Source organism: Arachis ipaensis, chromosome B10 (genome assembly GCF_000816755.2).
Source record: "Arachis ipaensis cultivar K30076 chromosome B10, Araip1.1, whole genome shotgun sequence".
Taxonomy (NCBI): Eukaryota; Viridiplantae; Streptophyta; class Magnoliopsida; order Fabales; family Fabaceae; genus Arachis; species Arachis ipaensis.
Window position 1 is genome coordinate 20,947,246 of NC_029794.2, and position 17,356 is coordinate 20,964,601.

The following is a 17,356-nucleotide window of genomic DNA, read 5'->3' on the forward strand; positions in this document are numbered from 1 at the left end:
ATTAAGTGAAGTGTTATTCTTATTGTGTTTGATTATGTGTATCTGGAACAAACATATCTTTATGTATTCCATAAAAAAATAAGTGGGAGAGAATTAACGAAATAAAAGTTATTGAAGTTTTTCTTTAATATGATATATCATATGCATAGTTATTACAAAATTAAATTTTTATTACTTTTTTTTTAATCAAAAATAGTTTTTCTTTTGTTGTTAATACAATTTTTTAAATTTTCTATGAAATATATATAACTAGCAATAAAATTTGTGCGATGAACAGGTTTAATTATATAAAAATTATATTTTATTAGAATATATTTTTTTTTATAAAAAGTTGGACATACATGCATATTAAGAAAATATATGTTAATAATTGTGATTATAAATTTGCAATTATAAATTTGCAATTTTCATGGATTTTTTTTTCTATTTTAGTTTCTTTCGTTAGTTTGCATTGGTAAATATGATATTAATACGGAATGAAATAAATTAATTAATAGTATACATTAAAATAGACACTTTTAAATTTTATTGGACCAATATAATTGAAATTGAGTAAAAAATTTTCACATTAAATCGTTAGAGGCAGAATTATTCCATTTTTGTCGGAGATTATATTGTGGTTTGTGAAAATAGTAAGCTCGAGTTGAATATTTATTTATTTTTTTTAATAATAATGAATCATATGACTATATCAATATAAACTTATTATTATTATTATTATTCTATTTTTATTATCAATTCAAAAACATTACGTGAAAATAAAAAGAAATGCACATAAATTAAAAGAAATGCGTACGTGAATAACTATATTTTGTAGTAGTTTGCACCCTTTATAAATGATAATTTGATGACTACATATTTACCAAAAAATCAATAGTCACTAACGACGTCGTTTTTATATAACATATTTATTGATATACCATGTCTTATTAAGCTAGATAACATGATTTTATTTAAATTTAATAATTTCGTTGATTTGTATAATTTTATCAAATTTGTAATTAAATTTATATTTTTTTTCAATTAGATCTCTATAATATTTTTAATTTTGTAATTAAGTCATTTTCATGTCAATAACGTTAAAATAAATGGAATATTCTTCCCCAAAAAAATATGTGGTCAAAGATTAATTAAATTTTTAATTGTGGGTACTTTTAATTTGCGAAAAAATATTTTACTAACTCTAAAATTTTTCACAATGACAAGGACTCAATTACAAAAATAAAAGTTGTATTCGTACCCAATTAAAAGGAAAAAAACTATAAAAATCTAATTACAAATTTCGTAAAATTACAGGAATTAAGAGAGCACTAAATCTAATCTTTTCAAAGAAGCGCATAAAGTCCTCTTATATTTTTTTATTTTTTATTTTAACAAAGATAGAGAGACTCGAACCTGTGACCTCTTAAGTCTTAAGTGAGTATGGAGAGACTATGCCATTTGAGGTATAACTAATTGCAAAGTCCTCTTGTGTTTATAACCCAATATTTTAATACAAAAAAGTCGAAGTATATTTTATTTGACAAACTTTTTTTTTAGGATCCATTATAATAATGAGAAATATTTTTGCATATCCATAATTAAGCAAATGTTTCTTTCGAATATCTATTTTCAATTTGCAATAAAAAATGGGTTACGTGCACATAAATTAAAAGAAATGTGTACGTAAATAATTATATTTTGTAAAAATTTGTACCCCTCTATAAATGATGATTTGATGACTACATATTTACCAAAAAATCAATAGTCACTAACGACGTCGTTTTTATATAACATATTTATTGATATACCATGTCTTATTAAGCTAGATAACATGATTTTATTTAAATTTAATAATTTCGTTGATTTGTATAATTTTATCAAATTTGTAATTAAATTTATATTTTTTTTCAATTAGATCTCTATAATATTTTTAATTTTGTAATTAAGTCATTTTCATGTCAATAACGTTAAAATAAATGGAATATTCTTCCCCAAAAAAATATGTGGTCAAAGATTAATTAAATTTTTAATTGTGGGTACTTTTAATTTGCGAAAAAATATTTTACTAACTCTAAAATTTTTCACAATGACAAGGACTCAATTACAAAAATAAAAGTTGTATACGTACCCAATTAAAAGGAAAAAAACTATAAAAATCTAATTACAAATTTCGTAAAATTACAGGAATTAAGAGAGCACTAAATCTAATCTTTTCAAAGAAGCGCATAAAGTCCTCTTATATTTTTTTATTTTTTATTTTAACAAAGATAGAGAGACTCGAACCTGTGACCTCTTAAGTCTTAAGTGAGTATGGAGAGACTATGCCATTTGAGGTATAACTAATTGCAAAGTCCTCTTGTGTTTATAACCCAATATTTTAATACAAAAAAGTCGAAGTATATTTTATTTGACAAACTTTTTTTTTAGGATCCATTATAATAATGAGAAATATTTTTGCATATCCATAATTAAGCAAATGTTTCTTTCGAATATCTATTTTCAATTTGCAATAAAAAATGGGTAAATTTACATAGGACATACACGAATGTACACTTCACAAGTAATACTTTTATCAAATTTAAAATGGATTCAACCATATATACTTCACAAGCAATACATTTATCAAATTTAAAATGGATTCAACCGCAAAAACGTTATGACCTTTTGTTTATCCATCTCATATGGGATATCCCTTATAGCTATGACAATCACACATACTTATTTGTAATTTGTGTAATTATTTTAAAATAAAATACTTAGCTTATATTATATTGTAATTAGTATTTTGGATCTCAACACTTAATATAGAAATCAGATTTTAATTAGATATATATATGCTTTTTTATTACTTTTTTACTTTTAATTTGGGTTTTCTTTATAGAAAGAATAAAATAATTGTAACACCCTAACTATCAAAAGTCACACTTTCCGGCTGTGCCACTCTGATAGCTCGGATATTACGACGACTCTTATACTATTTAATACTAAAATATGAGCCTGTTTAAAACTTAAACCGAAATTTTCAAAAACATACACTCATACTTACAATATAAGTTACAATACTCATTGGAAATACATACATACATACATACATACTAATTTACAAACATCCCATATCGACATCCTATCCCTCTTACAAAACTTGCAAAGCTAAAGGCGAGGGAAACATAAATACTAAAACAATACAGAAATATCGTCTAACAGAAAAGAATAAGCTCTTCTGAACTTCATTGTCCGTAACCTGAAAAAGGAAAGACTTGTAGAGGAGTGAGAACATCATCTTCGAAAGGGTTCTCACTATAGGGTTGCAGAATTACTATAATAGGATACGCGAGATAAAATCGTTACAGTGATTAATAACCGCCTTATGCATCTTTTCAAAAGCAAGGATTTACTATCAAGAAAAATTTGAAATATTTTTTAAAAGAGGAAACTGTTCAATCCTTAAAAATTCAAAAGTCTTTCAAAAGGTTTATCTATGCTGAACCAAATTAGCTTTTCATACTTTTCAAAACTAGAAACATCAACCAAACATGGCCTTCGGCCCACCTCATGATCAACCACGGCTCTAGGCCCAAACAGGCCAAACAACCCAAACGACAACCAATCACCACAGTCCAACAGAGTCTCAGTTACAAACACAAGTAGGGAAGTACAAGCACAAACAAATAGTTACTGTAAGTAGAACAATTAGCAGTTAATCACAAGTAATCACAAAGGCAAACCAAGTACAATATGCACACCAAAATAATGTCACATAGATGCATATGATGAATGCCTGTCCTAGTGGCTGATGATATCATATGTCGGTTATAAAGCCAACCCGACAAGTCCTGGTAGCTAACCATTGGAATGTCCCTCTGTCGTGCATCCCAAACTCGAGTCATTCACAATAATAATCATAATTCACATCCAACACCCTCACTGGTGTATATTCACAGGGGAGAGCTCATCTGGAACTTTCACAGTATCCGGCCACACTTACGACATAGAATCAGCAGGGTATCGAGTCTCAACCTGGAGCACGTGGTGGCTAGCCACTGCTTCTACCCAGAAAAACTCGTATCTCAGATAATTGGAAGTGCAATAATCACAATATCAATAACTCAGCATATATGCATTTATTCTCAACTATAAATCAACATTCATCTCAACCATTCGGCTTAAATTCATGATTCACAGTCAGCCATCCGGCTCATAACATATTTCGAAATCAGCCATAATTCATTATCATACACAGCCATTCTGGCACATAACAAAATAACATTTCCACCATCCAACATCATCAAATTCATAAAACCATCATTCAAGCCATAAATCACTTTTTCTCAATTCACTTCACTTTGAAATCAAAAATCAACTCTTATCAGCCTTGGCTTTAAAGTTCCTATTCCTCAAATCATCTCAGGCTCATAAGCCACTTTTACTCAAAGTAGGCTCCCTTTTTAAAAACAAAGCCACCCTCGGCATCCTCTTTCCAAAACTTTCAAAACCATGGTAAATTAAAGGTCTATTTTGAAATATTCAAAATCATCCATCTAACAATGGAATTTTATAACAAAAGATCCTCGGCAGAGTCTCAAGTCTTTAGGGGAGAATAACATAACTTATTTCCTCAAATTCGCTTAAAATCTTTAAAACCTTGGCTTCCTGATTTGAGTAATAAAAATAAAATCTAAGCCAAACCGAGTCGTGTAATCAATTACTCCTTTCAAAGCCATTTTCTTTACTTAAACAAAACCAACTTTAACCCCATGATTAATTCTAAAGCGTTTCAAACTGCTCAAAAATTGTTTTAGTCTTGCAAAAATTTAGAATTCAAAGAGTACTTAAAACTTTTTCCCAAAACATTGTAAAATGAAACTTGTCAATAGACGTTCAGGTTCTTTCAAAGTCACTGAAACTCCTCCAATTGAAATCCTCAAGTCAAATTCAAAGACATAAACCCTTTTCACATTTAAAACAGTCTTAAAACATAAGTTTCATCTACATAACTTGCTCCCAAAAGAGATGCAATACTTTTCTTAAGAAACAAGACTAAATCACATTTTCCTTTTTAATAATTTATTTCAAAAGCATAAGTCATCCCTTTCTTAAATAATCCAAATAAAATAGTAGAAGTCTTTAACTCATAATTTTCCAAATAACATTTCACTAAAATCCCAGATTCTATCGAAATTTTAACAGCACCTCCCTTAAAACTTGGAATCTGCCACCCTTTCCGGGTCCCATCCAAACCAATCCACAACCCTCTTTAAAGGGTTCAAAACCAAATCAGCGCAAAAATCCCACTGAATCCAAAGATACATTCCATTTTCATATTTCAAGAATACCAAATCAAACTCAAGTCGATTTTGAATGGATTAAACTTGATTTCAAAGCTTTAAAAAAGCGACTTTAAAGAAGCACTTCAAAATCGTCCATTTCATAAAACCAAATAATAATCGAATCAACCAAGCATTCGTATTCATCCAAAACAACCAACATTATATAAGACTTATACAATCACCCAAATATGCATTTTTACGACATAATATTCATATATAATAATTCCAAATTATAAAGTATGGTTTTTGGAGAAAGGCCCCTACCTCGAATAATCGAAACCCAAAAGCTACACAACGCGTCAAAACCCTTCTCCTCGGCCTGTAACCTCGGCAGCTGCAACCTCAACTCCAACCCACTTTCACAGTGACCATAGCAACTCTAATCATACCATAGAATGACCGAGAGTCAATATTATAACAATTAACGCCGCAAAACCTCAGCGTACGATAACATAGCAGTAATTACAGGCTTTTCGAAATAAAGACGCTTACCGTAACTAAGAAGAAGTGACTGAGTCAAGTAGTGGAATCCCCGTTGGTGGTTCTGGTAGCCACAGGACTGCTCCTGGCAGCCAGATCAGTGGCGAGGCTTCTTCCTCCTTCGGCAGCAATAATAGCGGTATTTTCCGGCAACCACAGATCTCCGACAACAGTAACAGAAGCTCCAGCTAAGCACCACGGAGCAGCATTTTGGCAGTGATGAAGTTAGACAGCGGTGACTGGACAGCAGCTACCAGACATGAAGCCTCCTCATCCTTCCTCCGCCTCCCTCCCTGCGTCTGCTACCCTTGTGCGTTCTCAGCGTTGATAGAGATGGGAATACGGCTGCAACAACTAAACATGGCAGCGAGCTCTCTTCAATGGCAGCGCCGACGGCGGAAACAACCCACGACGATGGACCCTTGGTGGCGGCGACAGCTCAACAGTACAGTGACAGATTGATGGACAGAGGCTCCTGCTTCGCGTTCCTCTCTGCGAGCTCCCTCTCTCTCGTTGGGTTCTTCTCAGACAACGGCAACAACTTTTTTCGGTGGCGGCGAGGGGCCAGTCGCGATGGAGGCAACAACGCGAACCATACTTCCTCTCCAGTCTCAGACGCGAGCTCTCTCTCTCCCCAACCCTTCATGCTCGACGGCGACCCTTATGGCTCCCTTCAAGGCAGAGACGACGGCGGCTTCATGGCAGCAGAGCGCGGTAACAATGAAGCGTCACCTCCCTCCTCCGCGTCACTCTCCTCTCCTGGCGACAGCAACGGCGACGGCACTCCTCGCTGGCACCCCACCGTCCCACTTCCCCGATTCCCCCTCCCCTGGTTCCTGACTCTCTATCTCTGTTCTGTTTTATGAATGATGCTGAATTTGGGAAGAGGTAGTTGGCTTATGGTTTCGACGGCTGAGGGTTAGGGAGAAAGGGTAAGAGTGTTGTGTGAAAATTAGGGTTAGGGTTAGTTTGGTAAATTTCGAATAAAAGTAGGCATAATATGGTAATTAAAAATAAATTTTAACCCAACAACAATAATGTATAAAAATACTATTTGTTCATCAATTTTACAAATTACTTTCAATAAAATGTTCAAAACCAAATATTAGAGATAATATAATTAATTTCTCTATTTTCCAAAACAGCAGTATTAATATTTTAGAATATTAATTATTTAGTCCAAATCATATAAATTTCTTCTTATTTCGTAACTACTGACATTATAATTTAAATATAGAAAATAGCTCAATAATTATGAAATTAAGTAAAATCTTCATTTTAATTATCAAAACTTGATTTAATCACTCTCAATAAAATAATTTCTGAAAGTAAAATCTCTAATAATAAATAAATTTGAAATAAGTTCATAATAAGATTCCTCAAAAGTTCTGGGTCTTACATTCTACCCACCTTACAAAAATTTTCGTCCTCAAAAATTAAAGTAATACATAAGATAATACATAGTCTTAGTTCTCTCAAATGCTGTTAGAAAAGTAAGAAGTCTTAGCATATATGTATAAATGTTCAAATACCGAATAACCATAAGATTTAAAGGTAGGGATAAAGTATGGTGTAAGGCAGAACGTACCAGATAGGTTCGATGAAAAAGGTCATATGGTCTCAAGACCTTACAAAAACTTGAAGTAACCAAAATGGGGTGCAATTCAAGATCCTGTTCACAAAGCAAGGTGGTACTTAATGTGGTAAAAGGCTACAAGAACAGGTTGATATTAAAACAATGGCTATAACGTCCTCTCATAGGTCTCCTATCCACTTCAGAACTTCAGCCTCCTAACTCCATCAAACACTTTACAATCCCCATAGCCGATCATAAGTCTAACACCTGTAAATCCGTTCGCAAGGAACAAAACACCCACAACTTATAATGTGGTACACCTACTGCTTCACCTTTCATGTACACATATCACGTCTTAACGAACTAACGCATCGCATTACTACGTCTACAGATCGCACATGACATCAAAATAATTCTCGAGTCTACTCAGAAGGATACAAGATTTAGAAAGGAGAGACAAATGTCAAGGATAATACTCATAGATTTGAGAGCCTGTATGCAATCCCAGGCAAACAAAGATGCTCAATCAATGAGGTTTGCTAGAAATAAATTGATTGACAACTTCAAAGATAACCCTTGGATCAAAAAAATGCAATAGGACCAATGAGAAGAAAATCAGCGCATTAGTTTGAAAAAAATTCAAGTTGAGTCGAAGAAGTATGAGGTTTACAGGAAAGAATATCTCAAACCCAAGACAAAGCTCACAGAACTCAAGATCACGATTAAAAATACTTCCGAATACATTATTCATAAAAGAATCGAAAACTTGCAGAAAAATCACTTCGCAGTCTAAAAGAAAAGTTAAGCAACAAACATTCTTCGAGAGAGTAACAAAAGCATAAATGTGGCTTTACTTTAATACAATTTCATGTTGAAGTAGATTATGTAGAGTTTTAAAAACAAAATATACACAGGTTTGGCTAAGAGCTAAAACATTTCCTCAAATATTCTAGAAAGATAGTTAGGTGCACAACCTAAGCAAAAGTAATCATAAAACTCGGAAGAAAAACCAAATTCTTGTTCAAAAATTCTCAAAGTTCATATTCAAACAAGCGTGTATAAAAATTATAGCAAGGACAAAAGAGGAAGTTAAACTCTATTTAGAAAAGAAATTTCGAGGTAAGAATCTGCTTATAAGTTGGTACAGGAAATAAGTAGTGCGTTACAAATGGACAGGTTTCTACTAAATGAGGAAGCTTCTCAAAACTTCATATAAAATAGCGCATGCCAACTTTAAATCAACTTTGTCAAAATTGAACAGTGGTTTCAATTACAATCTGGAAACAAAAAAATAAATTTAGTTTATAACTTTTTCAAAGAGAACTCAAAACTTCTTAAAAAAACTTCAAAACAAGACTCCAAAAGTATACTTGAAATCACCATCTCAGAAGGATATTCAAGAAGATTAGGATGTACTTAAAAAGGAGTCAAGCCATACAAGAAAGGATCTTAAATCAAGGTAGTTCAAACAAGATCCACTAGGCATGAGACATCAAACAAGCTTTCAATTGACCTAAAAGGATACAAAAATCATAGGAAAAGATAACTCAATCATTAGTAATTTTTCAAGGATAAATCTTTGACTAAGAACTCTGGTAGAGACAATGAAAGGACAAATGATGCACTAATTTAAAACGAATCAAACTGACTCACATAAAAGTGAGATTCACAAGAGAAGGGAAGATGAGATTGATTGTAGTGCTCACAAGAGGTAAAAGAATAATTAAAACAGAATCAAGTATGACATTCATGGAGATGAAAAGCTTAAGAGAGAATGAGTTCGTTCATAAGAATAAAGATATGAGTCCAACATTTTCAAGAGAACAACAATGGCATAAACAATGTAGTATGCTAAACCAAACTCAAGCCAAAAATAAATTAGGTAAGGTTTATCAATGAAAATCAACCGGAAATAAAGCTAAAAATCCTTTCTTTTCAGAATTTTAAAAAATACCCAAATACATAATCAAATAAAGATTGTGCATTGGAATTATAGTAAAATTACTAGAAAGTCAAATTATATTTAAAGTAAGTGCAATTCCGTAAAGTAGTAAAAGTACAGGCGAGGTATTAGGAATAAATAGTTGTTAAATTGTATAAGAAATTTTCAAAGTTTCCTATATAGATAAGTGTATATCAAATCAACAACAATTTTATAAAAATTTTAAAATTGGTTGTAGTTTCTGTCAAATAGGAGAAAAACTGAATCACAATTTCTTTAAGAATGGACTCAAAACAACGACTGAAAGGGCACAACACATCAAGAAAGTTCAAAGGTATATCAAAGAACACATGAATCAAGAAAAAGAATTTAAACAGAGAAAGATAGATAGAACAATGATTTCAAACAAGCATATTCAATTAGAATCAAACAAGAATGCATATGAATGGACGAATAGGGTTGAAAAATCAAATTACTTTTCAAGAGGATTAGCAAACAAGAACTTCAAGTTAGGCTATGAAAGAACAAGTCGACTCGAACAGAATTCAAGACATATAACTGAATAACCTCGAGAAATAGTTTCCAACGTTCCTAAAACCCGCGAATCGCGTTACCTATTACTCGTATATCGTCTACGACAACCCATTAGTGCTTCCATATACATAATTCACTAGTATTAAGCCGGCCAAACTTAATATTAGGAATTATGCAACGCAAGACTAATGGCATTAATCAGTAGACCGTCATGTGCATAAAGCTCTAATTCTCGTCATTCGACAAGACTATTATATGACAGGCACTCAGAGTATGCAATTGAAGCATAATCGGTCCATTCCTCAGGCTCTACAGGAAAGACTGCTCTGATACCATAATGTAACACCCTAACTATCAAAAGTCACGCTTCCGGCTGTGCCACTCTAATAGCTCGGATATTACGACGACTCTTATACTATTTAATACTAAAATATGAGCCTGTTTAAAACTTAAACCAAATTTTTTGAAAACATACACTCATACTTACAATATAAGTTACAATACTCATTGGAAATACATACATACATACATACATACATACATACATACATACATACATACATACATACATATATATATATATATCGTCTAACAGAAAAGAATAAGCTCTTCTGAACTTCATCGTCCGTAACCTGAAAAAGGAAAGACCTGTAGGGGAGTGAGAATATCATCCTCGAAAGGGTTCTCACTATAGGGTTGCAGAATTACTATAATAGGATACGCGAGATAAAATCGTTACAATGATTAATAACTGCCTTATGTATCTTTTCAAAAGAAAGGGTTTACTATCAAGAAAAATCTGAAATCTTTTCTGAAAGAGGAAACTGTTCAATCCTTAAAAATTCAAAAGTCTTTCAAAAGGTTTATCTATGCTGAACTAAATTAGCTTTTCAAAACCAGAAACATCAACCAAACATCGTCTTCGGCCCACCTCATGATCAACCACGGCTCTAGGCCCAAACAGGCCAAACAACCCAAACAACAACCAATCACCACAGTCCAACAGAGTCTCAGTTGCAAACACAAGTAGGGAAGTACAAGCACAAACAAACAGTTACTGCAAGTAGAACAATTAGCAGTTAGTCACAAGTAATCACAAAGGCAAACCAAGTACAATATGCACACCAAAACAATGTCACATAGATGCATATGATGAATGCCTGTCCTAGTGGATGATGATATCATCAGTCGGTTATAAAGTTAACCCGACAAGTCCTGGTAGCTAACCATTGGACTGTCCCTCTGTCGTGCATCCCCAAATCGACTCATTCACAATCATAATCATAATTCACATCCAACACCCTCACTGGTGTATATTCACGGGGGCGAGCTCATCTGGAACTTTCACAGTGTCCGGCCACACTTACGACATAGGGTCAGCAGAGTATCGAGTCTCAACTTGGAGCACGTGGTGGCTAGCCACTGCTTCTATCCATGGAAACTCGTATCTCAGATAATTGAAAGTGCAATAATCACAATATCAATAACTCAGCATATATGCATTTATTCTCAACCATAAATCAACATTCATCTCAGCCATCCGGCTTAAATTCATGATTCATAGTCAGCCATCCAACTCATAACATATTCCGAAATCAGCCATAATTCATTATCATACACAGCCATTCTGGCACATAACAAAATAGCATTTCCACCATCCAACATCATCAAATTCATAAAACCATCATTCAAGCCATAAATCACTTTTTCTCAATTCACTTCACTTTGAAATAAAAAATCAACTCTTTTCAGCCTTGGCTTTAAAGTTCTTATTCCTCAAATCATCTCAGGCTCATAAGCCTCTTTTACTCAAAGTAGGCTCCCTTTTTAAAAAACAAAGCTACCCTCGGCATCCTCTTTCCAAAACTTCCAAAACCATGGCAAATTAAAGGTCTATTTTGAAATATTCAAAATCATCCATCCAACAACGGGATTTTATAACAGAAGTTCTTCGGCAGAGTCTCAAGTCTTTAGGGGAGAATAACATAACTTATTTCCTCAAATTCGCTTAAAATCTTTAAAACCTTGGCTTCCTGATTTGAGTAATAAAAATAAGATCTAAGCCAAACCGAGTCGTGTAATCAATTACTCCTTTCAAAGCCATTTCCTTTACTTAAACAATACCAACTTTAACCCCGTGATTAATTCTAAAGCATTTCAAACTGCTCAAAAATTGTTTTAGTCTTGCAAAAATTCAGAATTCAAAGAGTACTTAAAACTTTTTCCCAAAACATTTTAAAATGAAACTTGTCAATAGACGTTCAGGTTCTTTCGAAATCACTGAAACTCCTCCAATTGAAACCCTCAAGTCAAATTCAAAGACATAAACCCTTTTCACATTGAAAACAGTCGTAAAACATATGTTTCATCTACATAACTTGCTCCCAAAAGAGATGCAACACTTTTCTTAAGAAACAAGACTAAATCACAATTTCCTTTTTAATAATTCTTTTCAAAAGCATAAGTCATCCCTTTCTTAAATAATCCAAATAAAAAATTAGAAGTCTTTAACTCATAATTTTCCAAATAACATTTCACTAGAGTTTCGGATTCTATTGGAATTTTGGCAGCACCTCTCCTAAAACATGGACTCTGCCACCCTTTCCGGATCCCATCCAAACCAATCCACAACCCTCTTTAAAGGGTTCAAAACCAAATCAGTGCGAAAATCCAACTGAATCTAAAGATACATTCCATTTTCATATTTCAAGAAAACTAAATCAAACTCAAGTCGATTTTCAACGGATTAAACTTGATTTCAAAGCTTTAAAGAAGTGACTTTAAAGAAGCACTTCAAAATCGTCCGTTTCATAAAACCAAATAATGATCGAATCAACCAAGCATTCATATTCATCCAAAACAACCAACATTACATAAGACTTATACAATCTCCCAAATATACATTTTTACCACATAATATCCATATATAATAATTCCAAATTATAAAGTATGGTTTTCGGAGAAAGGCTCCTACCTTGAATAATCGAAACCCGAAAGCTACACAACGCGTTAAAATCCTTTCTCCTCGGCCTGTAACCTCGGCAATTGCAACCTCAACTCCAACCCACTTCCACAGCGACTACAGCAACTCTAATCACAACATAGAATGACCGAGACTCAAACTTATAGCAATTAATGCCGCAAAACCTCAGCATACGATAACATAGCAGTGATTACAGGCTTTTCAAAACAAAGACGCTTACCGCAACTAAGAAGAAGTGACTGAGTCAAGAAGCGGCATCCCCGGCGTTGGATCCGGTGGCCACAGGATTGTTCCTGGCAGCCAGATCAGCGGCGAGGCTTCTTCCTCCTTCAGCAGCAACAATAGCGGTGTTTTCCAGCAACCACAGATCTCCAACAACAGCAACAGAAGCTCCAGATAAGCAGTGTGGAGCAGCAGTTGGCAGTGACAGAGGTATACTGCGGTGACGGAATGGCAACTACCAGACACGGTGCCTCCTCCTCCTTCCTCCGCCTCCCTCCCTGTGTCTGCCACCCTTGTGCATTCTCAACATTGGCAGAGATGGGGAGTCGGCAGCAACAACCAAACGTGGCAGCGAGCTCCCTTCAATGGCAGCGCTGACGGCAGAAACAACCCACAGCGACGGACCCTTAGTGTAACACCCTACCATACAGAGTCTTATGCTTAAGTCATAATTCAGAGATGGCAAGGTATTACGAGCTCTAAAATAAAAATTTAGTACGTATAGTAGTATGAATGATGTTTATAACTAAGAGTCTTTGAAGGAAAAAGGGGTAAACAAAAATCGTGGAGTGTCAAAACGGGAATATCAAAACTCAAAATCCGGTTGCGAAGATGACCGGTCCGAGCATAGCAATATATACATATATTAAAATAAGAAAAACCCTAAAGGAAACCCAAAGGGACTTAAAAACAGAGAACCTATCCTCCAAAATCTCCTATAAGAGGAGTCATCACAGTTTGTATTATTCAATGGAGATAAAAGTATCTAAGAGAAATCATAAAATCAAAACAGAGTCCCGAGAACAAAGGATCTTCGCTAATCCAGAAGTCTCCAGCATGCTTTAGCGAGAAACCTCACGTCCTGCATCTGAAAACCACAAAATCCGCATGGGTGAGAACCAGAGGTCCCCAGCATGGTAACAGTTCCCCATATATAACATGTAATAATAGAGAAAAGCCGAAGGCAATCCTAGAACTTCCTCCAGATAAAATCAAAGCTTATAAACAAGCTAAACCATAAAGGGCATCTGACTAAAGATCCTTCAATCTAACTAATACTTCCCTTTCCAATTCCTTCGGACCTCCCAACCACCAGCAGGAGTATAATATAGCAAACACAGTTATATCAGACAAGAGATATACAAATAGGAACAAATAAGGCATTTAGACAGATAGCAAGTAATATGCAGTCAAATAGGCAATCTCAAACAATTCACATAGTATGCATATGATGAATGTCTGTCCCTAATGGCTGATGATATCATCTGTCGGTTATAGAGCCAACCCGACAAGTCCTGTTAGCTAACCATTGGACTGTCCCTCTATCGTGTCTCCCCAACTCGAGTTATACTCAATATAAATTTGATCATAATCATGATCCATATCCATCACCTTCACTGGTGAATATTTATGGGGGTGAGCTCATCCGGGGCTTTCATAGTGCCCGGCCACCCTGACGACATAGGGTCAAAAGAGCTTCGAGTCTCAACCTGGAGCACGTGGTGGCTAGCCACTGCTTCCTCCCAGGAAAACTCTCATCTCCGATAGTGGAAGTGCAAACATTCACAATTCATTCAACAGCATATATGCATTTATACTTAGCCATAATCATGGCTCCGCCGTAACACGGGAATAATCCAGCCATCCGGCTCACGGTTAAATCCATAACCAGCCAATTCATTAACAATTACGGCCCTTCAGCCCATGACATAACAAGCACTTCCACCGCCATCCTCCGCACTTCACATAATCATCTTTGATCCTCATTGATCACTCATTTTTCCCTTGCTTCACTCGCAAGTTACCACATTCACTAGCTCCTTGTCTCATTGCTAGGCATATCATAATGATTTAAGACATAAGTGGTGAGATCGGAGACTTAGAAGTATGAAATTTGGCTTTTAAAACTCAAAAATCAACTTTGGGATGAAAACAGGGCCACGCGTACGCGCACTCCATGCGCACGCGTGGATGGCCACAAAACTCATTGACGCACAAGCGTCATACGCGCAGACGCGCGGATTGAAAAATAGCCAAATGACGCGTACGTGTCAGCCGTACGTACGCGCGGGTACATTTGTGCCCCAGGTACAAAACTGGCACAACTCTGGCACAACTCTCGGGAAAATGGCTGGGCATTTGGTGCAGCGCATCGACGCGCCCGCACACACCACGCGCAAGCGTGGATGGTGCCTTCTTGAAGAACGGCGCGTACGCGCCAAGTGCGCCTACGCGCAGAGGGTCATTCTGCTAAAAAATTTCTAAGTTAAAAGCTGCAGAATTTACAGATTCAACCCCCAATCTTCCGACGGACATAACTTTCTCATTTTAAATCGTTTTCCGCCCGTTCTTCCAACGGCATGGACATCCCGGATCCAATTTCATTTCTAAATAAGTTTGATACAAAACGGGGATCCGTAGTCTAAGTTATGTCCCGTCAAAATATTCCCAAAAACCATGTTTTCATATAAAACCACAAGGTGCCATTTTCAAAACAAACCATATTCAACTCTTTTCAAAATCAACCAAAACATGCCAAATTTCAACCCTTTTTGAAATTAATCAAAATGTAACAAAATCAACATCAAGCCATCCTCAACTCACACATTGACACTTTACCAAAATTCCCAAAACCACCATCCAACCATTTTAACACTTCTCAGTCAAATGGCTAAAGGACAAACACAATATCATGTCATACATCCTTCCTCATCCCAATTTCCAATAATACCATTTCCAATCAAACATCATTATACATACTCATCATCATACTCACCATCAACATGGTACCACCCACCAATTCAACCTCAATCATTCATCAAGCATATATCACAAAATGCATTTTCTCATATATCACACGATCAAGGCATCAATATTCATAATCAGATATATGACCACATCATATATCTCAACCATTCAACAACATCATCAATTCAATGCCTATCTTAGGGCCTCTAGCCTAAGTATTTTCTACCACATTACATATTAGATACGAGAAATCAAGACCATACCTTAGCCGATTTTCCAAGCTCAACCGGAGCACTTCCAAACCACTTGTCCACAAGTCCTCTAGGTCTCAACACCTCCAAGAACAGATTTTTACCACCAAAAATCCCTTTTCAAGCTTTCCAAGGTCTCAATCAAGCCCCCAATATTCACACATACACAACCTAAGCCACAATCATCATACCCATACACAACATCTCAATACCCAATCATCATAGAATAACAAATTATACTAGGTTTGAGAATCTTACCACACCCAAGGTCCAAGAAGACAAGATTAACCTTCTCCTTCAAGAAAGTTGGGTCCTATAACATCAAAGAGCTCAAAATCTCAAAATTTTTGCTCATGAAACTCGAAATCAAAGCTGGACATTCAAAGAGAAAAACGTGGCTTACCTCAAGATTGATTGTATAGGTTTTGTAGAGCTCTCTGTGGTGAACGCGTGGCTACAAACGGTGCGGCAATCGGAGCTCTAGATCAAAAGTTATGGTGGTTTGAAAATCAAATGAAAGAAAGAACTTGAGAGAGTGTTCTTCCTTCCATGCCCTCTATTTCAGCGTGTTTCTTGAGTGTAGTGAGGAGAGAGAGTGCTGAAATAAGTGTATTAGGTTTAGTTTAGTTGGGCCAAGGGCCCACTTTGGATCCGGTTGGCCCGGTTTGGCCCGTTCGGTCCAATCTTGGTCCAATTTCTATAAAATTGGTACCGAAATTCTCGTCTCAATCTCCTCTATCATATTTAGCCATAAAAATCACATTTCTTGGCTTTCTAGGATAAATTCTCATTTATGGGTTAATTGGCCATTAATTAACCGGGTCTTACACTTGGTGGCAGCGACAGCCCAACAGTACGGTGACATATCGGTGGACAGAGGCTCCTGCTTCGCGTTCCTCTCTGCGAGCTCCCTCTCTCTCGTCAGGTTCTTCTCAGGCGACGGCGACGACTTCTTTCGGTGACGGTGGCGGGCCAGTTGTGATGGAGGCAACAGTGCGGACCACACCTCCTCTCCAGTCTCAGACGCAAGCTCTCTCTCTCCCCAACCCTTCATGCTCGACGGCGACCCTTACGGCTCCATTCAAGGCAGCGACGACGGCGGCCTCGTGGCAGCAGAGCGCGGCGATAATGAAGCGTCACCTCCCTCCTCCGCGTCACTCTCCTCTCTTGGCGACGGCACTCCTCGCCAGCACCCCACCGTCCCACTTCCCTGATTCCCCCTCCCCTGGTTCCTGACTCTCTATCTATGTTCTGTTTCATGAATGCTGCTAAATTTGGGAAGAGGTAGTTGGATTAGGGTTTCGACGGCTG

At 35.8% G+C, this 17,356-nt stretch overlaps 1 long non-coding RNA gene across 1 annotated transcript; it reads left to right on the top strand.

Moving 5' to 3' along the window:
- Positions 6,522 to 17,088, top strand: LOC110267985. Its single transcript, XR_002355978.1, has 3 exons — positions 6,522 to 6,641; positions 16,479 to 16,484; positions 17,076 to 17,088. It is a non-coding gene; the product is annotated as an uncharacterized LOC110267985 (long non-coding RNA).